We start from the raw sequence: 25300 nt of genomic DNA, 5'->3' as shown, positions 1-25300 counted from the left end.
CATCATGGGTACAATAAAGACATGATGGCTGATTGTAGGAGCACAGAGAGACAGCGTCTGGCCCAGAGTAGATGGGGTTTCTTCATGAACAGGACTGGGAAGATCTTTAGTGCTTGGAATGACGGTAGAGAGTAAATATTTGCCAATTATATATGACCAAGGAAGGAAGCAGCCTCGTGTTTATGTCATGGAGAGGCCTGAAAAGTGACACAGGATGATCAGCATCAAGCTAGATCATCTCAACAATGCCTGGAGTTATTTCAAAAGCACAACGCTACCCACTCTGAGATCATAGCAGCTCGCTTCAAGCCTGGCTCCGTTCCCTCCTACCATGCTGGCTCTGTGACAGATTCTGGTTCTTGACATGTCTTCCTTGTTAGCTCAGTTGCTCATTTGGCATCTGAACTCTTGCTTATGCTGTTTCCTCTAAGTCGTGTCCCAGTCCTACCATATAGATTTATTACCTCCATATATTTGAACCAGTATTGTCAAAAGTAAGATGGCGGGCCATTCACTTCTTTACTCAGGGAACTGTTTGATAACGGGGGTCTGCAACTGTCAAAGCTTCTCTTCCTTGTCTCCTCCCCTCAATCTTCATCATAGTATCACAACGTTGATCTTCCTGCCTCAGCTTCAAGAGTGCTGGTACTGCAGGTGTGCACTGCCGTAACCCGGCTCTCATATTTTTCAACTTGCCACTATGTGGCTTTTTGTGCAAACTATCACATGCAATAGAGTCTCCAGTTTGGGGCATTAGTTATCCCCAGTCCCATTGCCTTCAGTTTGTCTGCAATAGTGAAATGACTCTGAAAAAAGTCAGGTTGGTTAATGCTACAAGAAGTTTTCAGGGTGATCAGTATTGATAGCCAAAACCCAAGATCACATCTGCCTTACTTCTAGAAGTAGATGAAGAACTGTGTTAATGCAGTTAATGCAGAGGGTCCAATTAACATGGAGGGGTGTGAACATTCTGTCTAACTGCCCATTCTCTACCTTTTTACAAGTACAATAGAGACCTATTAAACTCTTTAACCTCACTTCCCTCTTTTAAAAGATGAAGACAGGAATTGGATCTATCTCGTAGAGATTTGTTTGCAAAAATAACACAAGGACACACAGCAACTGAGACAGAGAAACCCCACACCATCACTAAATACTTAACCAAGAACTCAAATACATGTTTAGAAGCTACAGTGGACTATAGCAATGTTACATGATGTATCCAGTAAAAACTAGTTTGTTCCACTTAGCTTTCACAAACACACACAGTCAGTTAAATCACTTAAGATTCAACTAGATACACTTACATGTAAGTGCTTGAAATCTGACCCTTATCTCCCACCCTATAAAAAAGTATATGTAATATTCATAAAATAAGAGAAAATAAAAGCTTCGAACAGGTCAAAACAAATGAATGAACATGGAGAAGAGAGCCCAGAGAAAAGGCACAGAATGCCCAGACAAAGCATATGGACAAACAAGCAAAAACAACTCTAAAAATAAAATTGGGTTCATTCTGTGCTGGCCATCTACTGCTGGGCATGGAGCCGGCTCTTAAGTGTGGTTTGTATTGGAGAAAACTAATTTTTCTCTTGTGAGTGATCAGCAGTTGAAAAGAGTTTCTGGATGAGGACATGTGTCTCCTCTCAGCACTGGACTCCATCTGGCTTAGACCTGCGCAGACCCTGTGCATGCTGCTACATTCAATATGAGCTCATATAAGTGCCTAGAAGGCTGTGTTTCCATGGTGTCTTCCATTCCCATTGGCTTCTAGTATCTTTCTGCCTCTTCTTCTGCAGGGTTCCATGAGCCCTGAGGAGCGAGATTTGATGGAGGCATCCCATTTAAGACTGTGTTCCAAGGTTTCTCAGATAAAAGAGTTAAATGTTAAGTCATAGAACTACTAGAAGAATACAGGAAGATGGCCACATCTGTATAGGCAGCCAGTCTTTCTTTCAAAGAACAAACATCCACCATGCAGGACACTGACACAAGAACAGACAAGCAGTATGGTACGAAAGTAGAAAGCCTTTTCCTGCAAAGGAAGCAGCCATGGGAATGTAGAGGCAACAGAAAAATAGGTAAAAATACAAACTATGCATCTAATACATATCTTAGCATCATATTCACTGCCCAAACATCCAGAATATGTCAAGAATTTTAAATTCAACAAATCACAAATAATCAAACATTAAAATAAGCTAAGGTTGTAAACCAATAAATTTAGAGGAGTAAATTCAAGTGAATAACAGATTTGTGAGAAAATGTTCGACTCAGCTGTGAGGCAGATGTAGGTCAAAGCCACAGTAAGACATTCTGCTAATTGTAATGGCCATCGTCAGGGAGTCAGAGAAGAAAGGCAGGGAGGGAAGTCTCTTCCACACATTGGAAGGAATATAAATCCTCGTACTGAGGATGGAGAGCAGTGTGGAGGTTCCTTAAAAGAATAAAATTAGAACTACCACACAGTCCTACCATCCCTTTTCTAGGCATACATCCAAAGGAATATCAGCAAGTGAAAAGCACACCAACATGTCCGTGGTCACAGCTCACAGCTGCTAAGGAGCAGAGTTAACCTACTCACTTGTGGATGGGTGAGCAATTTTTAAAGATATAATAGATACATGTTATCTTACAGACGATAGATAACAAACCTGGATATATGATAGCCAGATAGATAGATAGATAGATAGATAGATAGATAGATAGATAGATAGATATAATAGGTATAAATGATAAATCACTTGATTGGTAGATAATGGAATATTGTTTATAAAAAGAATGACAACCTACCATTTGCAACAAAGTAGATGAAATTTTGCCATGGAGTTTTTGAATAATTGTTTAATTATTGTAATTAAATCAATCAATTAGAGAAAAACAAATGTTGCCCGATATCTCTCACATATACATGCCCAGAAAAGTGAGTTGGCCTATATACTGGAGATTACTAGAGGCCGAAATGGAGGATGGCAACAGAGGGAGGCTGGATAATGAGTAACGAGGCACCATTGGTAACAGTAAGACCTTCTGGTGTTCCATTGAACAACGGAGCCCAAAGGCTGCAATGCAGAGTGCAGAGGAAGAGTAACTCTTATTCACCCTGCTCTGAGCGGTATATGAGTTGAGTATCATGTTATCCTATGTAAAGAACTACAACTAGCTGTCAATCAAAAGTTCATAATATTTGAGAGGAAACTGTTAACCACCTTGATCATTATATGCTATATGTGCACATTATGAGACCATATCTATACATTTGTGTAAGTAAAGAACAATTTTTTTAAACTCCCAATCTTGAAAACTAGGTGTCATGAAGGAACCACAGTGGCTTTATTGTCACCCACACGGGATTAAAACTGGAATGTTAGCTAATGACAGTGTACAAGTCGACTGATTTCCCCCAAGTCACTGAAATCAGAACTGTTTAAAGAAACTTTATGGACTGGAGAGATGGCTCAGTGGTTAAGAGCACTGGCTGCTCTTCCAGAGGTCCTGAGTTCAAATCCCAGCAACCACATGGTGGCTCACAACCATCTTTAATGGGATCAGATGCCCTCTTCGGGTGTGTCTGAAGACAGTGACGGTGTACTCATATATAAAATAAATAAATCACATGAATAGTTCTTGGCCATCATGGAAGGAGAGCTCTCAAGGTTCCAGGGTCTTTAATCTTCAGATTATCCTAAGGAACAGCCATGTGAACTTTAGCATACGTCTGTAACCAAAACCTAGACAACAGGCCACCCCATCACCATTGCTCGTTCCTTTCCCCAGGTGTAGGCTTTCAGAATTAAGGGATGACAGTGTCTTTGGGAACAGACTTGTGGGAGAAGCTAGAGTAGGCAATTTGCGGACTCATTTTCTATGATGTTGGCAGAATGTGGGCTGTCATCACAGGACTGGTGTTGTATTGCTTCCTCCAAATTTTACAATTGCCACAGTGTAGCACTCTGTTATTTTTGTCTCCATGATGGGCTGATTATAAGGTGAGGCATCCCTGCCTAGCCAGTGTGCCAGGTGCCGGCTCGAACAACTCCAAGAGTTATTGCTTCTCCAAAAAAGCAAATACAGATGTGGAGGAGAGAATCAGGGAGCCGCCAGCCAGTAAAACACTTCAAACCATACCACAAAGACACCAGATGCTTGGGAGAATGCATTGTGTTTGGACAAGTTCTGTTTAATCTTCTCTGAGGAAGATCGAGGGAGAAATTCAACCAATGCATGCCAAATGCAGGGAAGCTGACAGTTATTGCCAACATCTGGAACTGAGAGCAGTTCTCCCCCCCCCCACTGAGGGGGCAGGAAGAAGGTGGGGGAATGGTAGTAGAGCGGCACCAAGATGGAAATGTCTAAGTAGTTTGTTTCATTTCTCCCCACATATAAATTAGAACTTGAGCCATTAATCAATTCAACCCGTACTGAGAACTTTGAGAAATTTAGGAGATAGGACTATGGCCAGAATAAACATAGCCCTTGATCTCAAGAGACTTGTAATGTACAGGTTTGAGAAGCCACCAAAATAATAATAATAATAATTACAAATTAAAATGATCGTGGTTTGGAGGAGAACAGGTCATTGTCATTGAGACAGGAAGGATAAGGAAGTAAGTGCTGAAGACAGAAGGAAGCTGGGTAGAACAAAGGCCTGAAGGAAGTCACCATGACAGAGGGAGTAGCAGTAAGTGTGCATGATAACAATACACAGGGCGGAAGGCCAGCCAAAGCAGGGCCTCTAAATCAGGGACTTACAGTGTGAATGGATTCGGAACTTTCTAGATGACAGCACGTGGAAACGGAAAGACAAGATGTGATTTTTTAAACAAACTAGCACAGGAACAAGCAGACAGTATCTTGAAGCTGGTTACTGAGGCTCAAACCGTGGTTCAGCCAAGTACTAGGTAGGTGACTTGCTGTTTCACATCCACAGAAAATAATAATAGTAATACCTGTTCCATCATTATAGTATTTAAATGAATTACTTCATTAAAACCTATGAAACAGTGGCTGAGTCATAGTAAAAACTAAATATGCATATATATGTTCATGTAAATATATGCATATATGGGGCTGGGGATTTAGCTCAGTGGTAGAGCGCTTACCTAGGAAGCACAAGGCCCTGGGTTCAGTCCCCAGCTCCGAAAAAAAGAACCAAAAAAAATATATATGCATATATTATAACATAAATAAACATTACATAGGTACTAACATAGTTCTTCATCATAAGATTATTGCTTTTGGTGTTGAACCAGCAAACAACTGGAGCTCAAGAAAGAGTGTAATCAAAAAGATACACAGAGAAGACACACTTAGTAAGATTAAACAGAAATCCTGAAGGTTTGACCTAGGAGGGCAGTGCACTGCTGGAAAGAAAGAAATGAAGCAATATGTACTCTGGGCATGGACCAACAGGAATTCCTGATGGATTGCATATGAAAGTATAAGGGAGGGCTATTAAAAATGGATATTAAACAGTTTGAATATTCAGATGATTTAAGCAATCCAAGTCCCCCACCTCTATATGAATGAACGAATAAATTTTGACATGTATCCATGAATTCTGTATCTTCTAGGTGAATCAATAATGAGTCCAGATTATTCAGGAAAACATTACATCTATACTGAGCATGCGCAGGTGGTTTTTTTGTTACTATTACATAACATATACAGTATGATAATGAACTGTGAGCTCTGTGCTGCAGGGTTGTATACCATCTGTGGTGATTTACAGCATGCAGGAGTGTGTGCCTAGGTTGTATCAAATACTGTATCATTTTATACGAGGAATTTTAATATTATAGACTTCAAATCCTCAAAGGTATCCTGGAACACCTTCTCTACAGTTACCAAGGAATGATTGTCCCAACTATGGACTATTATTCATCTACCAAAAGGAATGAAATTCTACAATGTGGAAAAATGTTGAACTCTACTAGTGAAAAGGCATGACACCTCACAGCATATTGTATGATTCTTCTTATGTGAAACATTTGCAAACTAAGCAAATTCCTGGAGACTGAGAATACACTGGTGGTTATCAGGGTCTTGTTAGAGCCATGTAAATAATGAGTCCCGGAGTTTTGTCTGAATCAACTGAGTAAAGAATCTTGTGAGTCAGTGAGGAAAAAATTCCTCAGTGATCTGTGTTGGACATCGAGTACTGGATACTCATAATTTATACAAGTGAATACTTGAGAAATGAGATGTGAATGTGATGCTCACTAGAGATATTGGAACTTTAAAAATAGGCTGTTAAACATTAGAAATGGATTGAAAATTGGCTAGGGATAGGGAAAGGGCCAAGCTACGAGAAATGTTAAAAAGAAAAGGATGACTGAAGAAAGATGCTTCAAGAGCAGGAAACCATGAAAGTGGAAGACAAAAGATAAGCATGATTCAAGCAGGAGTGTCCATGAGGTGGAGAGTGCAGGGAAGTCTAGAGACTGTAGCGGGGAAGGAGTCTGTTGCATGAGTTGACCAGAAGGCTCTTGTTGACCTCCCTGAAGGGTGTTTCAGGTACCAGACACAGAGAGGCACATTGAACTGGACTGAACAGTACAGGAAGATGATGAAGTAAACATAACATTTGGATAATCATAAATTGAGCTATAAAGGAAGAAATAGACAAAGACTTAAATTATACTCATAGTTAAAAGGAATGACTGGGCCACAGTAGGATGTTGCATTAAGTAAAAGTAGGGGGGTTGGGGATTTAGCTCAGTGGTAGAGCGCTTGCCTAGGAAGCGCAAGGCCCTGGGTTCGGTCCCCAGCTCCGAAAAAAAGAACCAAAATAAATAAATAAATAAATAAATAAATAAATAAATAAATAAATAAATAAATAAATAAATAGAAAAAGTAGGAACACGTTATAGATTGTTTGATGGGCTGAGAAGCCAGGAGACCCAGAGGCCAAGAGGAGAAAGGTTCCTTGTGGGAGGAGGAGGACCATTTCCTTCACAGACCGCTTTTATGCAGAGCATTGCGTTGGCAGGTTTTGTGGTGGGAAGATGGGTGAGTTCATTTCCAATGACTTCTATTTTCTCAATGAAGTCTGAGTCTAGGTTCTTGGTGGGAGGAGGATGTGTGGGAGGTTTGGGGAAAAGGAGATGATATGGTACAGTCATCTCACAGAAACGGAGAAAAATAGGATGCCTGAACAGTGTTGAATGCCACTTCAGGGTTTCTGAGTTCTGAATCAGTCATCTTGGCTTTGTGGTGTTCTCCAATTAAGTGCTGCTTGGTTTGGGGGCAGAAGACAAAATAAGAAAGAGTCCCAAAGCCTTAAAACATGATTTACCCTAGTCCTTCCACATCCCCCTTTCTGCTCACTGGCTGCTGGACTCTGAACCCTGCGAACAAGCCTGTCTGTTAAATATAGGAAAGGAGAAACCGCCTTGGTATAGTTGGTGCCTGGACATCTGCCTGGAGCAACAAGTTTATGTTCAAATTCTTGGAGCCCAGCTTGTGGAGTGTGTCTAACAAGAAGCAGTACCCAAACGGCATTCAACACTGATGGTGGCTGGCTATGGAAATCACCCAACAAAAAGAATGAAACACAGCCTCAGTAAATCAATGTTAGGTGTCCTGGAATTCAGAGATGCATAATACATTCGATACAGAGAAATGGATGTGTACTTCGTCCTAGACTGTCCGTTTGGGTTGATTTGTATCATAGTAAGTTCTGAATAAGGGGAGTCCAGTTAATTATTTGACAGAAGTGAGAAGAATAAAATTCCCAGTAGTTCTCAATGCATGTATGAAAATAAAAGTAGGGTAAGAAAAGAGGGTGGATTTCCACAGTATCTGAAAAGACCTTCAGATGGAGCAATATAGAATGCTGTGATGGCATTGGACACTGGCTCGGGGAGCTGGGGATGCTCCAGTGGTTCTTGGGGGTTCTCCTGTCTCTCTGTCCTCACATCCTTTAGACAGGCCCACTGTTCTCCAGCTCCTTATCATGAGTCTATGTCCACCTAACATCCCATAATCCACTTGGCCTTTTTATCTTGCATTAATTTACTTTATTCCATTGACAATGTGAATGCTCCACCTGTCACAGGGAAGCTTATAATTGTTTTAGGGGTTAACTAATTGTACAATTAATTATTTAATTGAAATCAATTAGATTATTACTTAACATCTGTCTACTTCTCTTTACCATTTCCTGCTAGTTCTTGGTATATATCCTAACCACAAAATCTCGGAAGAGAAAGTGGGAATGAGAAAAGGAGGAGTGTAAGGGAGCACAAAGAAACCTGTAAAGGTTTGGTCCTTCCTCTGAATATGTGTGACGTTTCCATGTATTACATTTAGTATTTAAGTACATTTTTTCATGATCTTTGAATTCTTATAATGTGCAATTATTGCACACACAGTGGCCAATGAGTTATTGTACAAGACATGTACATCTGCCTATAAAAATGTAAGAGATGCCTCCTGCTGGCAGTGGCAGCAGACATGTCTCAGACTTTCTTTCATTTCTGGGGTTTTGGCCAAAGTATTACTGACTGTGTACCTTACTGTAAAATAACATAATCCTTAAATGTCCTGCCACATAAAGTCACCAGGAGATTCCTGCTGATCTCTCTCCTCCCCTGCCCTCACTGTTTGCTGCTTTCTATGCTTGACATTGATGTCCTGAGCAATCCTCAATTCTTAGAGACCTTTCCTTTCTTGGGATAAAATGCCCCTCATTCATAATATGTCACAGTCTCGCGTCACTCAGGAAATCTTCAAGCATTCCTACCATCAACTCTGCTCTTCCTAATCGACCAGATGATTCCACAGCTCTCGAAGGGCTGATTCTCTTTCATCTTCTCTACGCTCTAGCCAAAGTGCAAGGACTAAACTCCAGCAGCTATTAAACAAACAGCTACCAGAGTGAGCTATTGTTCATTTTGAAGCTATAGCCACGATGATCTCATAGACCACACTGACTCTTCCTAAATGTTGTATCATCATTTATAATAGGAGTCATTATTATGAAGGCCAGCTTGCCTACCAGAAATAGATTCTTAAAATGTAACTATCCTTTTTACAATTTGGCTGGATTTGTCGATCCCATATTCAGTATTTTATTAAATTCTTATAAGAATTACACTCACGCACACATATCATACCAATTTTATGCACAGAAACTAGAGTAGGCGTCATCAAATTTGTTTAGTGGTCTAACTAGATTCTTTGAAGATGGCATGCTTGTAATACAAGATGGGTTGGTAGGTTAAATTTCCCATGAATCTTATTTCTTCCTCCCTGATTCCTTGTAGCCTATAATCTTTCTTTCCATTATTCTTTTCCCACTTTTTGTATCTTGGCTGAGCACTGATGATATTATAGGCTCATTTAGACCTATTTGGAGCAATTGTGGGTCTTAGTTTCACGAACTCTTCCTGGCATGAGGATTTATGCATCAGAGAATAGAGATCTGAAATATTCACTTGTGCTCCCAAAGTTCAGAGGAGATTACATTAGGAAAGAATTATATTGGTAAAACTAAAGATCTTCCTCCCACCCTCCTTCCCTGCCTCCTTTCTCCTTTTGTCCCCGCTTCCCTCCTTCCCTGCTTCCCTCACATTTTGAAAAAAGAAAAAAAACCCATAGTTTATATACTCGTAGGGTTTCCAGTGTTGTTGTAGCATGTGTTTCTGTCGTAGAATAGCTAATCCAACCTGATTTTCTTTATCTTTTAATGACCCCTTTGCCAAGTACTGGCAAGGAAAAGACAGTACCGAGATTTTCTATACCACATTATAGCATGGAGAAAGAATGAATTCAATGTCATTTGACAAGGACATAACCATAAAGGAAAGAGCTATAGCAATGCTGACTGGGACCTACTGAAAGAGCTTTGGGTAGTATGAGCCGAACAATTCCTGTCAGGATGCCATCCTCAGGGAATCTATGACTCAGGGACCTTGCCAGCAATGATCTGTAAGCAAAGCAAAGAATTACAGTAAAGACAATGACCGCCCTGAATGTGGTGTTGACAGAAGCACTTACTGGCACCTGGGTCAGGAAAGCTGATCCGTTCACCTTTCACGTGTTATGTAGGAGGTACCTACTCATCGCAAATCATGGTCCTTAAATAAGCATCGTCTTCCAAATTCTTATAACCTCTCATTTAGGTTGCCCCTAAATGTTCTTTTTGTCTCTAATTGCTCCCTGTTCCAGTCTATCCTACACACAAAGGCCAGGAAATCCCTCCTCCTACACATGACTGGTAGTAAGTACCAGCTCTGGAAACAGACTTCCTGGATTGAAATTCCAACTCTCTAACCTCCTACCCCATGCTTTCTCTCTCTCAGTCCCAGTGTATTAGTCAACTTGAGGCTACGGGGCCGGAACAAAGGTCACCAAGTTCTTGGTAGTTTTCACAATCAAAATGTATACTTTGCTCAAACAGAAGTCTTACAGCCTGAAGCTACATTGTGCAACCCTTTCATACTGTGAGAGGCGAAAACCCTCGGGGGGCCATATCTATGGCTGAGGAAGCCATGGTAAAGCATGCTGGTAAAGCATGTTGGAAATGTCATAGTTTGCTTGAATTTCACGTGTGAAAGTAAGGAAGTGGGACCTGGAGGAAGGAGGAAGAGAATATATTGACAGTATTGATCAACTAAACCTGGGTTTCTAATCAACAAGACACTACTTCCTAATTGCCTCTGTATTAATGCTATCTTCCACCATTGTCAAATACAAATACTCAGCCCAACAAAACCAAAACCCAATTTTTCATCTTCTATCCAACAGCTAACTTTATCATATCATATAGAAATAGCATCAAGAAATAGACAGCAATGTATCTACCTGGGCAAGATAGGGCTTTCTAATAAAAACAAAGTACACCGCTGGTAAATGGAATTGGGACATCAAACTTAGACTATTGTTGACCTAATAATAAGTAATGTGGCTGAAAACTCCCTAAGAGCTGTCATGGGTAGGGCCACACCTCTTCACAACCCCCAGTACGTTTATAGCTTAACTTCTAATTGATACCATACAGAAAAGCACAGCACCATCAGAGTTATTGCATTTAGTGTGACAGTGAATTAACAACGACCAAAGAAGAGATGGGAGGGCAGTTAAGAGTGCAGATTCTTCTTTCAGAGGACCCAGTTCAGGTCCTTAACACCGTTTCAAGCAGCTCATAACTACCTGTAACTCCAGCTTTAGGGGATTTGGTGCCTTCTTCTGCCTCAGTGGGTACCTATTCCTCATATACAATACACATAAACTCATGCAGGCACACACAAACACATAAGAAGAATGAAAGAGAGAGGGGGGAGGAAGGAAGGAAGGAAGGAAGGAAGGAAGGAAGAAAGGAAGGGAGAAAGAAAGAAAGCAGGCAAGCAGGCAGGCAAGGAGTGGGGAAGAAGGGGGAAGGAGGGAGGGAGAAATGAGTCCTTTAAAAGAACTACCATTGGCGCACAAAACAATGGAACTTAACATATGAGCTGAATTAACAACACAAATATCTAATAAGACCAATGCTTAAGGGCTAAGGATATAACTAGGTGGTAGAGGACATTCCTTGCCTGGCCTTGCCTGGCCTTGCCTACAAAGACCCTAGGTTTGATCTTCAAAAATTCTCAGTGACTTAACATAATAAAGTTCTACTTCTTCTTGTTCCTCTTCTGTGTTTTTTGGAGTCCTAACCATACCGCTGTAGTACGGAGAAGGGAACACCTGAGAAGCTTTGTAGACAGAACTGTGTATCACTACACACACATACACACACACACACACACACACACACACACACACACACACACACACACACCAGACACAAGGCTGCATCTAACTTCAGAGAAGGGTGCAAAGAAGAAAATATAGTCTGTTCACCTGTCCCAAGGAGAACAGAGAAACACCAAGCCAGTCTGGAAAGTCGTAGCTGGGCTCACTTCCAACCTAGATGATTTAATTTAGTACACAAGCCTTGGGGTCAAAAGCTCACATCTGTGCTGCCGAATTAGAATATATCCTACATATGTAGCCTCTTGAGCTACATACCTCTGGGAACAATGACAAGTGTCAGCTTGGATAGTAAAAGCACCAGTTCTGATACAAAATGCAGAATCCTCCCGTAAAAACGGAGGCATTTGATCACTGGATTGGACTAATAAGTAAAACAGAATAGGCGTTAAAATGCTAACACACCTGTACTAACACTCATCATCCAGTGCTTTGGGCAAACACAGAAATCCCTCCCCCCACCACTCAGAGGTTCACATAATAGAGAATAAAAGAAGAAATACAAAAGGTGTATATACACAGAATGAAACCAGGGTTTTGGGATATGCTTGACTACCTGCCTTGATAAGGAATAGGATGAATTCATTAGATTTGCCTGCCCTCGGTCAATAATGGTTAGAAAACTGTCAGGCCCAAGATGGATGACATCATGCAGGGCGAACGAAGATCATTTCCTTCTCCATTGATTGGCACTAGGGATTTGTTTCTACCCTAGCTGCCCGGACCTTGTTGTAAGTAACCAGATACTGCAGGTTGGAGAGTGGCTTTCCATTTGCATCACCGGATACAGAGTGAAGCCAGCAGGAAGCAGTGTGATTCAGATAACATGTTTTCATTGAAATCAATACCAGTGCGAGCAAAGCTGCTTGGGACTGCAGTGCTATGCACCGATGGGATATCTTCATGGTCTCTGCCGGTGACAACTGTTATCAAGAATGAACTAATAACTTCAACCATGACTCACCAGGCTTTCTAGGAGGAAGGGAAAAGCTCATTGAACCGGTGAATGTTTTCAATTAAGAAAAACAAATTTACTCTTTGAGGTTTCTATTACACTTCAGTCTTCGACTCAAGTTCAGTTTCAATTTGAGGTTCCATTGGCTGGAACACGTTGATCTTCTGATAACTTTCTAGACCCTTTCTGTTTCATTCACATTCCAGATTATATCTGGGTAGGAGGAGGAGTGGGGGAGGAGGGGGGGAGGGGGAGGGGGAAGAAGAAGAAGAAGAAGAAGAAGAAGAAGAAGAAGAAGAAGAAGAAGAAGAAGAAGAAGAAGAAGAAGAAGAAGAAGAAGAAGAAGAAGAAGATAATTATGATAATTAGTAGCTATTGAGTATCTTCCAGTTGCCGAAGCATATTCTAATTCTAATCAAGGGTGAGCAAAACCAGCAAAGCTTATTTGTAAAGGACCAAATTGAAAAATCATTTCAGCTTTGTGGGCCAACCAGGGTTAATTGTTATCCCTTCATTCTGCTATTGCTACTAAAAGGGGACACACACAGTCCATACTGAAGAGATAACTCTGTGTCTTGATAAGCTTTTATTTATGAAAACAAAGTGCAGGCTAAGCCTGGTCTGCAGGAGCCTGCTGCAGAGGTTAGATGTTTTTTCATACAACCCTGGCTAAGGAAGGTGTTACTATTCTTATTTTCCACATAAATTCAGTCACTACAGGCTGTTAATACTGAGCCAAAATGGATGAATATCAACGTGTTCTCTATTACCAAAGAACACCCCACGTTTCCTACTTGTTCATGTCACTGCTCAATCCAAGAACCAAATAAGAAAGCTTATAAAACAACAGAAGATTGACCCCAGGCCTTATCAACTAAATGTAACTGCTACTTTACAGGGTTGCCTAACTCTGCCCTCTTGTTGACCTAAACTTGGGTCAAATGATTCATGATCCAAGGTTGGTAAACAGTCAGATGACATCAAAATCAAACACTGTTAGAGTGTGAAAAGTCCTGAAGTAAAGTTTCTTCCGATGGTTCATGAAGTTTCTTTTTTTTTTTTTCACTTGTTGACTTATTTTTTATTTATTTTTTTTAATTTATTTAATACTTAATAATAATTCTTTGGTTTCCGGGCAAACATCCCCCTCCCCCCTCCCCTTCCTTATGGGTGTTCCCCTCCCAACCCTCCCCCCATTGCCGCCCTCCCCCCACCAGTCTAGTTCACTGGGGGTTCAGTCTTAGCAGGACCCAGGGCTTCCCCTTCCACTGGTGCTCTTACTAGGATATTCATTGCTACCTATGAGATCAGAGTCCAGGGTCAGTCCATGCATAGTCTTTAGGTACTGGCTTAGTCCCTGGAAGCTCTGGTTGCTTGGCATTGTTGTACATATGGGGTCTCAAGCCCCTTCAAGCTCTTCCAGTTCTTTCTCTGATTCCTTCAACGGGGGTCCTATTCTCAGTTCAGTGGTTTGCTGCTGGCATTCGCCTCTGTATTTGCTGTATTCTGGCTGTGTCTCTCAGGAGAGATCTACATCCGGCTCCTGTCGGTCTGCACTACTTTGCTTCATCCATCTTGTCTAATTGGGTGGCTGTATATGTATGGGCCACATGTGGGGCAGGCTCTGAATGTGAGTTCCTTCAGTCTCTGTTTTAATCTTTGCCTCTCTCTTCCCTGCCAAGGGTATTCTTGTTCCCCTTTTAGAGAAGGAGTGAAGCATTCACATTTTGATCATCCGTCTTGAGTTTCATTTGTTCTAGGCATCTAGGGTAATTCAAGCATTTGGGCTAATAGCCACTTATCAGTGAGTGCATACCATGTATGTCTTTCTGTGTTTGGGTTAGCTCACTCAGGATGATATTTTCCAGTTCCAACCATTTGCCTACGAATTTCATAAAGCCGTTCTTTTTGATAGCTGAGTAATATTCCATTGTGTAGATGTACCACATTTTCTGTATCCATTCCTCTGTTGAAGGGCATCTGGGTTCTTTCCAGCTTCTGGCTATTATAAATAAGGCTGCGATGAACATAGTGGAGCACGTGACTTTTTTATATGTTGGAGCATCTTTTCGGTATATGCCCAAGAGAGGTATAGCTAGATCCTCAGGCAGTTCAATGTCCAATTTTCTGAGGAACCTCCAGACTGATTTCCAGAATGGTTGTACCAGTCTGCAATCCCACCAAAAATGGAGGAGTGTTCCTCTTTCTCCGCATCCTCGCCAGCATCTGCTGTCACCTGAGTTTATGATCCTAGCCATTCTCACTGGTGTGAGGTGAAATCTCAGGGTTGTTTTGATTTGCATTTCCCTTATGACTAAAGATGTTGAACATTTCTTTAGGTGTTTCTCAGCCATTTGGCATTCCTCAGCTGTGAATTCTTTATTTAGCTCTGAACCCCATTTTTTCATAGGGTTATTTGTCTCCCTGCGGTCTAACTTCTTGAGTTCTTTGTATATTTTGGATATAAGGCCTCTATCTGTTGTAGGATTGGTAAAGATCTTTTCCCAATCTGTTGGTTGCCAATTTGTCCTAACCACCGTGTCCTTTGCCTTACAGAAGCTTTGCAGTTTTATGAGATCCCATTTGTCGATTCTTGATCTTAGAGCATAAGCCATTGGTGTTTTGTTCAGGAAATTTTTTCCAGTGCCCATGTGTTCCAGATGCTTCCCTAGTTTTTCTTCTATTAGTTTGAGTGTGTATGGTTTGATGTGGAGGTCCTTGATCCACTTGGACTAAAGCTTTGTACAGGGTGATAAGCATGGATCAATCTGCATTCTTCTACATGTTGACCTCCAGTTGAACCAGCACCATTTGCTGAAAATGCTATCTTTTTTTCCATTGGATGGTTTTGGCTCCTTTGTCAAAAATCAAGTGACCATAGGTGTGTGGGTTCATTTCTGGGTCTTCAATTCTATTCCATTGGTCTATCTGTCTGTCTCTGTACCAATACCATGCAGTTTTTATCACTATTGCTCTGTAATACTGCTTGAGTTCAGGGATAGTGATTCCCCCTGAAGTCCTTTTATTGTTGAGGATAGCTTTAGCTATCCTGGGTTTTTTGTTATTCCAGATGAATTTGCAAATTGTTCTGTCTAACTCTTTGAAGAATTGGATTGGTATTTTGATGGGGATTGCATTGAATCTGTAGATTGCTTTTGGTAAAATGGCCATTTTTACTATATTAATCCTGCCAATCCATGAGCATGGGAGATCTTTCCATCTTCTGAGGTCTTCTTCAATTTCTTTCCTCAGTGTCTTGAAGTTCTTATTGTACAGATCTTTTACTTGCTTGGTTAAAGTCACACCGAGGTACTTTATATTATTTGGGTCTATTATGAAGGGTGTCGTTTCCCTAATTTCTTTCTCGGCTTGTTTCTCTTTTGTGTAGAGGAAGGCTACTAATTTATTTGACTTAATTTTATACCCAGCCACTTTGCTGAAGTTGTTTATCAGCTTTAGTAGTTCTCTGGTGGAACTTTTGGGATCACTTAAATAAACTATCATATCATCTGCAAACAGTGATATTTTGACTTCTTCTTTTCCGATCTGTATCCCCTTGACCTCCTTTTGTTGTCTGATTGCTCTGGCTAGAACTTCAAGAACTATATTGAATAAGTAGGGAGAGAGTGGGCAGCCTTGTCTAGTCCCTGATTTTAGTGGGATTGCTTCAAGTTTCTCTCCATTTAGTTTAATGTTAGCAACTGGTTTGCTGTATATGGCTTTTACTATGTTTAGGTATGGGCCTTGAATTCCTATTCTTTCCAGGACTTTTATCATGAAGGGGTGTTGAATTTTGTCAAATGCTTTCTCAGCGTCTAATGAAATGATCATGTGGTTTTGTTCTTTCAGTTTGTTTATATAATGGATCACGTTGATGGTTTTCCGTATATTAAACCATCCCTGCATCCCTGGGGTGAAGCCTACTTGATCATGGTGGATGATTGTTTTGATGTGCTCTTGGATTCGGTTTGCTAGAATTTTATTGAGTATTTTTGCGTCGATATTCATAAGGGAAATTGGTCTGAAGTTCTCTTTCTTTGTTGGGTGTTTGTGTGGTTTAGGTATAAGAGTAATTGTGGCTTCATAGAAGGAATTCGGGAGTGATCCATCTGTTTCAATTTTGTGGAATAGTTTGGATAATATTGGTATGAGGTCTTCTATGAAGGTTTGATAGAATTCTGCACTAAACCCATCTGTACCTGGGCTCTTTTTGGTTGGGAGACCTTTAATGACTGCTTCTATTTCCTTAGGAGTTATGGGGTTGTTTAACTGGTTTATCTGTTCCTGATTTAACTTCGGTACCTGATATTTGTCTAGGAAATTGTCCATTTCCTGTAGATTTTCAAGTTTTGTTGAATATAGGCTTTTATAGTAAGATCTGATGATTTTTTTAATTTCCTCTGAATCTGTAGTTATGTCTCCCTTTTCATTTCTGGTTTTGTTAATTTGGACACACTCTCTGGGTCCTCTCGTTAGTCTGGCTAAGGGTTTATCTATCTTGTTGATTTTCTCAAAGAACCAACTTTTGGTTCTGTTGATTCTATGGTCCTTTTGGTTTCTACTTGGTTGATTTCAGCTCTGAGTTTGATTATTTCCTGCCTTCTACTCCTCCTGGGTGTATTTGCTTCTTTTTGCTCTAGAGCTTTTAGGTGTGCTGTCAAGCTGCTGACATATGCTCTTTCCTGTTTCTTTCTGCAGGCACACAGCACTATGAGTTTTCCTCTTAGCACAGCTTTCATTGTGTCCCATAAGTTTTGGTATGTTGTACCTTCATTTTCATTAAATTCTAAAAAGTTTTTAATTTCTTTCTTTATTTCTTCCTTGACCAGGTTATCATTGAGTAGAGCATTGTTCAATTTCCACGTATATGTGGGCATTCTTCCCTTATTGTTATTGAAGACCAGTTTTAGGCCGTGGTGGTCCGATAGCACGCATGGGATTATTTCTATCTTTCTGTACCTGTTGAGGCCCGTTTTTTGACCAACTATATGGTCAATTTTGGAGAAAGTACCATGAGGAGCTGAGAAGAAGGTATATCCTTTTGCTTTAGGATAGAATGTTCTATAAATATCTGTTAAGTCCATTTGACTCATGACTTCTCTTAGTCTGTCTACGTCTCTGTGTAATTTCTGTTTCCATGATCTGTCCATTGATGAGAGTGGGGTGTTGAAATCTCCTTCTATTATTGTGTGAGGTGCAATGTGTGTTTTGAGCTTTAGTAAGGTTTCTTTTACGTATGTAGGTGCCCTTGTATTTGGGGCATAGATATTTAGGATTGAGAGTTCATCTTGGTGGATTTTTCCTTTGATGAATATGAAGTGTCCTTCCTTATCTTTTTTGATGACTTTTAATTGAAAATTGGTTTTATTTGATATTAGAATGGCTACTCCAGCTTGCTTCTTCTGACCATTTGCTTGGAAAGTTGTTTTCCACCCTTTCACTCTGAGGTAGTGTCTGTCTTTGTCTCTGAGGTGTGTTTCCTGTAGGCAGCAGAATGCAGGGTCCTCATTGCGTATCCAGTTTGTTAATCTATGTCTTTTTATTGGGGAGTTGAGGCCATTGATGTTGAGAGATATTAAGGAATAGTGATTATTGCTTCCTATTATATTCATATTTGGATGTGAGGTTATGTTTGTGTGCTTTTCTTCTCTTTGTTTTGTTGCCAAGATGATTAGTTTCCTGCTTCTTCTAGGGTATAGCTTGCCTCCTTATGTTGGGCTTTACCATTTATTATCCTTTGTAGTGCTGGATTTGTAGAAAGATATTGTGTAAATTTGGTTTTGTCATGGAATATCTTGGTTTCTCCATCTATGTTAATTGAGAGTTTTGCAGGATACAGTAACCTGGGCTGGCACTTGTGTTCTCTTAGGGTCTGTATGACCTCTGTCCAGGATCTTCTGGCCTTCATAGTTTCTGGCGAAAAGTCTGGTGTGATTCTGATAGGTCTGCCTTTATATGTTACTTGACCTTTTTCCCTTACTGCTTTTAATATTCTTTTTTTATTTTGTGCGTTTGGTGTTTTGACTATTATGTGACGGGAGGTGTTTCTTTTCTGGTCCAATCTATTTGGAGTTCTGTAGGCTTCTTGTATGCCTATGGGTATCTCTTTTTTTAGGTTAGGGAAGTTTTCTTCTATGATTTTGTTGAAGATATTTACTGGTTCTTTGAGCTGGGAGTCTTCACTCTCTTCTATACCTATTATCCTTAGGTTTGATCTTCTCATTGAGTCCTGGATTTCCTGTATGTTTTGGACCAGTAGCTTTTTCCGCTTTACATTATCTTTGACAGTTGAGTCAATGATTTCTAGGGAATCTTCTGCTCCTGAGATTCTCTCTTCCATCTCTTGTATTCTGTTGGTGAGGTTTCTATCTACAGCTCCTTGTCTCTTCGTTTGATTTTCTATATCCAGGGTTGTTTCCATGTGTTCTTTCTTGATTGCTTCTATTTCCATTTTTAATTCCTTCAACTGTTTGATTATGTTTTCCTGGAATTCTTTCAGGCATTTTTGCGATTCCTCTCTGTAGGCTTCTACTTGTTCTCTAAGGGAGTTCTTCACGTCTTTCTTGAAGTCCTCCAGCATCATGATCAAATATGATTTTGAAACTAGATCTTGCTTTTCTGGTGTGTTTGGATATTCCATGTTTATTTTGGTGGGAGAATTGGGCTCCGATGATGCCATGTAGTCTTGGTTTCTGTTGCTTGGGTTCCTGCGCTTGCCTCCCGCCATCAGATTATCTCTAGTGTTACTTTGTTCTGCTATTTCTGACAGTGGCTAGACTGTCCTATAAGCCTGTGTGTCAGGAGTGCTGTAGACCTGTTTTCCTGTTTTCTTTCAGCCAGTTATGGGGACAGAGTGTTCTGCTTTCGGGCGTGTAGTTTTTCCTCTCTCAGCTGTTCCTGTGGGCCTGTGTCTTGAGTTCACCAGGCAGGTCACTTGCAGGGGAAAAGTTGGTCCTACCTGAGGTTCCGAGGCTCAAGTGTGCTCGTGGGGTCCTGCCTAAGTCCTCTCCGCGGCGGCAACAACCGAGGAGATCTGTGCTGCTCTTTCCGGGAGCCTCCGTGCACCAGGGTTCCAGATGGCGTTTGTTGTTTTCCTCTGGCGTCTGGATGTGCGCAGAGTGCAGTGTCTTCTGGTTTCCCAGGCGTGTCTGCCTCTCTGTAGGTTTAGCTCTCCCTCCCACGGGATTTGGGTGCAGAGAACTGTTTATCCGGTCTGTTTCCTTCCGGTTCATGAAGTTTTTAAATCACACATAGGGTTAACTATGCTGGCTGTGAAGATTATTTGAGAATTTGTTTCATTTCTGGCAAATAGCAGGCTTATGAAATCCATGTTTGAGTCCCATAAGTATGTGTATTTCTCTAAGACTTTTTATTTATTTATTTATTTTATGTATGAGTACAGAGTTACTGTCTTCAGACACACCAGAAGAGGTTATCAGATCCCATTACAGTTGGTTGTGAGCCACTATGTGGTTGCTGAGAATTGAACTCAGGAAGAGCAGTCAGTGCTCTTAACCACAGAGCCATTTCTCCAGCCCATATAAATATGCTGGGAGGGTTTTTGTTGTTGTTGTTGTTGTTGTTTTCTTTTGTTTGTATTTAAAGTGATTATAGGGTTGTTCAGGGTCAGGTTCAGCTTGTTATTTATTTATTTACTTACTTACTTATATGTATACATACAATCTGCCTTTACATACAACCAGAAGAGGAAACAAGATCCCATTTAGATGGTTGTAAGCGACCATGTTGTTGCTGGGAATTGAACTCAGGACCTCTGGAACACAAGCCAGTGCTCTTAACTACTGAGCCATCTCTCCAGCCCCTTCTCTAAGACTCTTGCATAGCACCTAACATAAGGAAGTTTTGGTTTTTTTTTTTTTTTAGAAATATGTGTGCCTTTCCTTATAGAATATCAGTGTAATAGATGTAACATATTATCGCTGCTGTGCTTAGCAGAGTCTCTAGTAGAATTCTATAGCAAAAATGAAGTTAAATATGAATGAGTGTTTTATCTTTGTGTTATTGCTCACAATCAAAAGAGAATTAAGACATGTTACAGTCATTCCAAGAATAAACGAGTTTAGACAGCAAAGCTTTGTACTTTGAGTTCTAAGCTATTGAAGCTCGCTCTTGGAACACCAATGGGATTCAGCAAATGAAGACGTTAGGTGAGGGAGCTCTCTGTCAATGGAGCTTGATGAGCACAGATATATGGGAAAGGGTAAGGCATCTCCGTGAATAGAAGTTCCTTGGTTTGATGAGAACTTTGAGCAGGAGAGTCAGAATAATGAAAGATAAGGTTGGAAAAACACATGAGAGGGAGAATAACTTGAGTCATCACAGGAAGGCCTTCAAGTAAAAACTAATAAAAGGTCATGGTTACAAACCAAAGGAAGTCAGTAGGGAAGGTGATCATGTTAGCCTTTAATGTAATGGAAAAACTGTAGCCATATGGTAGAATGGAGTATATGACCATGTAATTATCTTTCCAGTTATTCTATCTGTTATTTTATGTGTGGATTTATATCTGCTGTAATTTAACACAACAAATCATTTCTTGGAAGGGGCTATCACTTCAGGAGGGTGTGACCAAATCTATTGCTGCTCATAACTTTAGTTTTGAGAATAGGCTTTGGAGTGGGTGTGTGGAAGGTATACAATAAATATTTAGAGAAGCAAGTGAAGGGGCCTTGTCATTCATAACCATAAAATCTAGTGTGTTTTCTGCTTGCTCCTTGGTTTAAGTAAATACGGGTCAGCCATTTGAAAGACAACTGGGGCCAGCACAAGGAAATGTTTTATTTTGAAACACAGTGAAACTATAAACACGCAGAGCCTTGCCTTGATTTAGAGTTGATTTGTAGATGAATAAAGTAAACATGGGCTCTTATTTTAAAGCAGAATCCTTAGAATTCAGGAATATTTAAGAAGTTCATAGAGTTTTCTAATGTCTGTGGCTCTAAATAACTTACTACAGGGAAAACTCACATGCTTAAATCAAAATAAATGTGATCTATCTCTTAATTTTTTTCCCACTACAAATGCCTGTTCTGCCTGACCTACCTACCCTGCTTATGTTAAATTTCTAGGATTCAAGTATGATCATCATTTTAGCATTTTATAAGCTGAATTCCATGGATCATATAAAATTTAGAGGTTCGAAAACTCTTACTATGTAGATCCTAGCAAATACATTCTAACAACGGAAAGTAAATTGCGAGTTGCAGTGTGGAAGGTGTTAGGGTTTAAATCTTGGCCGGTGCCCAGACAGAACATACCAAGCCAGCATGGTTCCACGTGGAGAGGTTTAATGAGAGAAGAGGAGAGGAGAGGAAAGGAGGTCGGCCATGGGCACACGGAGGGAAGTGGGAGGGAGGCTAGAGAGAAGGGGCAGGGAAAAGGGGAAGAACATCGAGAAACACAAAAGAGAAAAACAAAGAGAAAGAGGAGGGGGCAAGCAGCCCCTTTTAAAGTCAGGCACAGCTGGCTGTTGCTAGGCAACTGTGGGGCGGAGCTTACCTGGCTGTTCCCTAGTAGCTGTGGGGGTGGAGCTTAGACAGAATACCAACAAAAGGTTTTCTTGAGAATTCTGATGTCTACATGAGCTAGTCACTTGGGCCTAGTGAGAGAGAAATCGTTCCCTGTGTTTTCTAATCACTGGAGCTAAAGCAGTATTTCCTTGCCAAGTAGACAAATTATAATCCTCAGAGACACCCTGGCTTCAAAGTAAGACGATGAAACCCCCAGATGGTGGCTTGTTATTTCCATACGGCACAAAAAAAAAAAAAAAAAAAAAAAAAAAAAAAAAAAAAAAAAAAAAAAACATGCACAGTGTCAATCAGTAATGAGACTGAAGCACAAGAACACAGAGCAAACTTCCACAACAAGTGCAGGGTAAACTTCCATTTTCTTCTTCTTCATCTTTATTTCCTTGGCTGTTAGTGTTTAATTAAATAAATTTGGTGGTCATGTTTGCGGTTGGTGGAGTATTATCCCACGGTGTTAAGAGCATCAGTTAGCTCCAGAGAGTATTACAGTGGCTCGCTCTGTGCGGAGTGGCTTCCAAAAGTGGAGGTGGAAAATCAATGACATTTACATAGCAGAGCTTGAGGGATAATTAGTAATCCGACACTTGGCTGTTCAGAGCGAGGTCAACAGAAGGAGTCATAGAAGCATCGTATAACCAACTGTTTAATGGGCTATGTGAAATGAGTGGGTGGTCTTGGCCCCACTCTGACCAAGTACCGGTTCCCATATTCCCAAGTTCACTCGAGGGAGGGTTTGGGGTTCAATTGTCCACAGAATCAGGCATGCAGTTTTTACTGGGTAGAGCTCTGTTGTGTAAGTTACCCCAAGGCCAGAGGCTGCAGCTTCTTCTAGACAAATACTTTTTCAATGAAGCTGCAAAAGGTCAGCATTTTAACAGCACTACTCTAACTGATTAGATCAGTTGGTATAAAATTTTTCACTTGAATTTCCAATATACTGTTAAAGGGATCGGGGTGAGCTATGCTAGTCTCAGATTAAATGAGATTTTTGAATCAGAGAAGGACAGAGAGAGTTCTTTGTTCCAGGAGCAGGAAATGGCCTTCCACGCATGACAAACACTCAGAGGTGGCCTGATGTCACAAGAACACCCTGGTTTGCTGCATAGAACTCCATTATCTCAGTAATAATTTTGCATTTCTACTTCATTTCAGTGAATGCCTGACGGTGCTAGCAGCCCCACCCCACCCCACCCCCCTTTTTTTAAACAGGGAAATCCTTCTTCTATGTTTAGGGCAAGAAAATGTTAAAGAAGCAGAAGAACAAAATGTTACGTCATATTAGATTAAGATTTGCTAATCACTCATAGTAATACCGGAGCCTTTGAACTTGATAGAAAGTATGGCAGGCCTCCTCTATCCCGGGTTCTATCCAAATAGGGACAAACATATAACCTAGGGCAACGATTAATCACATCTACTTGACTGGATCTGGGGATCAGCTAAGAGACTAGCCGTTGGGCACATCTGTGAGGGGTTTTCTTGATCAGCTAAATCGAAGGGGAAAGACACAAATTCAAGGTGGGTTGCACTTTTCCTGTGGCAGTTCAGACAAAAGCAAGTCTGAGAAAGAAAAGCGTTTGCTTCTTAAAAATTTTATTTTTGGGGGTTGGGGATTTAGCTCATTGGTAGAGCGCTTGCCTAGCAAGCACAAGGCCCTGGGTTCGGTCCCCAGCTCCGAAAAAAAAATTTATTTTTATTATTTGTACATATGTGTATCATTTGTATGTGAGTGTGTGTGCATATATATTATTAGTGTGTGTATTGTTTGTGTGTGTGTGTGTGTGTGTGTGTTATTCATATGTGTGTGCTCGTTGGTGTGCAGGTATGTGCTTGTGATTGCCCACAGAGGCCAGAGGAGTCAGAGTCCTTAGAGCTGAAAGCACAGGCTTTTATGAGAAGCCTGGCATGGGTGCCAAGACTTGAACTTGAGTCCTCAGGGAGACCAGTGCTTGGTCCTAAACACAGAGCCATCTCTGTAGCCCAAGCTTTTGCGGCTTTTGCCTGCTTAACTTCCGTGTTGTGCTGGCAAGTTCATCTGCCTTTCAGCATCTTGCTTCTCCCTCTGTTGCTGATGCTGCCGTTCTTCACTGACATCAGGACCCAGCTTCTCCAGCCTTCCACTGGTCAATTGCCTGAAGGACAACGGCTCGAGGATCCTCTAGACCTTCAGGATCAGGCTGGGACTGCTGAGTCATTCTGTCCCAGGGACTAAGCAGATAACGGATTCTCAGCTTCTCCCAGTGTGAAGGCAGTCACTGTTGGACCACCCAGGCCATATTATGAAAGCCAATTAATAAATCCTCTCTTAAGTATGCTCATTCTATCAGTGCTGAGTCTTTAGCGGGGAGGATCTCAACCTGTGAGTCGCAACCCCTTTGGGTTGAAAGCCTTTCCTGTAGTGGTTGCCTAAGCCCACGCTGTATATCAGATGTTTACATTATGATTCATAACAGTAGCAAAATTATAGTTATGAGATAGCAACAAAAAGACTTATGATTTAGGGTAACCATGACATGAGGAATTATAATAAAGGGTCACAACATTAGGAAGTTTGAGAATCACTATTTAAGAGACCTCCAACTAACACATCTGAGTTTACAACAGAAGTGGTAAATCCCTTGTAGAAGGTCAAATCGTAGATGCCATGGTCTTCATGGGCCATCTAGTACTTTCTGTTCCAACTGTTCAAGGGTCTCAGTGCACAAGCAACCATGGACTATTGATATTAACAAGTGAACGAGGCTGTTTTTAACTAAAAAATTCATTTTAAATGCACATAGCAAGCATTACACGATCAGATTCGCTGATTTCTGTTGCAGAAGACACAAGCCCAGCTAAGAGCCAGTCGGACAGATTGAGAAGAAGAGGCGATGTTTACTACGATCTGACTTGTCCCAGTCACGGCTATGGGTGCGCAAATTACTTATCTAACGAAACAAAGGAGTAACTTCTCTGAAAGATGATGTTATTAATTTATGGCTTATGTTTCAAGAACTTCCAAAAGAATTTCGAAGTAGCTGTCACTGGGAATATACACATGCTG

At 40.8% G+C, this 25300-nt stretch overlaps 1 long non-coding RNA gene across 1 annotated transcript; it reads left to right on the top strand.

Annotated features, from left to right (window-relative positions):
• Positions 1 to 23325: 23325 nt before the first annotated feature.
• LOC134479670 (uncharacterized) lies at positions 23326 to 24571 on the top strand. The gene is made up of 2 exons (XR_010053259.1): positions 23326 to 23775; positions 24304 to 24571. It is a non-coding gene; the product is annotated as an uncharacterized LOC134479670 (long non-coding RNA).
• The last annotated feature ends 729 nt before the right edge of the window (positions 24572 to 25300 follow it).

Source organism: Rattus norvegicus, chromosome 7 (assembly GCF_036323735.1).
Source record: "Rattus norvegicus strain BN/NHsdMcwi chromosome 7, GRCr8, whole genome shotgun sequence".
NCBI classification, from domain to species: Eukaryota; Metazoa; Chordata; class Mammalia; order Rodentia; family Muridae; genus Rattus; species Rattus norvegicus.
Note: the sequence above shows the minus strand (reverse complement) of the source record. Positions and strands in the feature narration are given on the sequence as shown.